Source organism: Sceloporus undulatus, chromosome 1 (genome assembly GCF_019175285.1).
Source record: "Sceloporus undulatus isolate JIND9_A2432 ecotype Alabama chromosome 1, SceUnd_v1.1, whole genome shotgun sequence".
Lineage (NCBI taxonomy): Eukaryota > Metazoa > Chordata > Lepidosauria > Squamata > Phrynosomatidae > Sceloporus > Sceloporus undulatus.
Window position 1 is genome coordinate 75,315,475 of NC_056522.1, and position 1,163 is coordinate 75,316,637.

The following is a 1,163-nucleotide window of genomic DNA, read 5'->3' on the forward strand; positions in this document are numbered from 1 at the left end:
ATTATTATTATTATTATTATTATTATTATTATTATTATTATTATTATTATCATCTCTTAGGCTGCATCCACACTACAAAAATAATCCAGTTTGTCAGCATGGCCATGGCTCTATGCTATGGAATCTTGGGGTTTTGTAGTTTGTTGTGGCACCAGAGCTCTCTGACAGAGGTTAAATATCCCACAAAACTACAGTTCCCAGAATTCCATGCCCTGTCTGAGCCATGGCACTTAAAGTGGTATCAAATTTGATTATTTCTACAATACAGATGCAGCCTTAAATAGAACTTATTTGACTTTTGAATTAGATATTATCTGTTCTGTAATTTATAAAAACTCTTTCTTAGAAGATTATCGCACTGCGTTCTGAGAACGTTCCATATCATCACGTGATGAAAACGTTCCTGGAACGGATATTACCGCATTAGAAATCAAAACGGGATCAGAACGGGATCAGAACGGCAGTTTACCGCACTGCGATTCCTTTTTCTTGAAACCGTTCTCAGAACGGTTTGCTGTATTAAGTTTTGTGGGCTGTCTTCTGATGACGTCGCCACTCAGTGGTTGGACGGCTCGGGAGAGGCGCTGCCCCCAGGAAAGAGGGAAAAGGGAGGCTTGGGCCATGGAGCTCGCCTCTCCTGAGTCCCTCGGCTTACTGAAATCCCTCACCTCCCTTCCCCATAGGAATCAATCCAAAAACGGAGTTTTAAAAGAGCAGTGAGCCCTATGGGTCTTCATCTGGGGGGAGCAGAGGATGCTTGGCTATGGGGTTGTCCTGCCATCTCTCCCTCTCTCCTCTTTCCCCATAGGAATCAATCCAAAAACGGAGTTTTAAAAGAGCAGTGAGCCCTATGGGTCTTCATCTGGGGGGAGCAGAGGATGCTTGGCTATGGGGTTGTCCTGCCATCTCTCCCTCTCCCCTCTTTCCCCATAGGAAAGAATCCAAAAACGGAGTTTAAAATCTCTCTCAGATGCAGACCCAAAGGGCTCTCCTCTGCTCCTTTTAAACTCAGTTTTTGGATTGATTTCTATGGGGAAGGGAGGTGGGGGATTTCAGTAAGCCTAGGGACTCTGGCCGGGAGAGTGCTTCTCAGCCTCACTGAGAAGTCTTCCCTCCGAAGATTCCCTTGGGAGGGAAGGAAGGCAAGCGCCCCCCCCCCCCCC

At 46.1% G+C, this 1,163-nt stretch overlaps 1 protein-coding gene across 3 annotated transcripts in view; it reads left to right on the forward strand.

The window, feature by feature from the left end:
* The window catches only part of RPS6KA2 (ribosomal protein S6 kinase A2), a 272,415-nt gene that overhangs the window by 160,775 nt on the left and 110,477 nt on the right, over positions 1 to 1,163 (forward strand). The window lies entirely within an intron of this gene.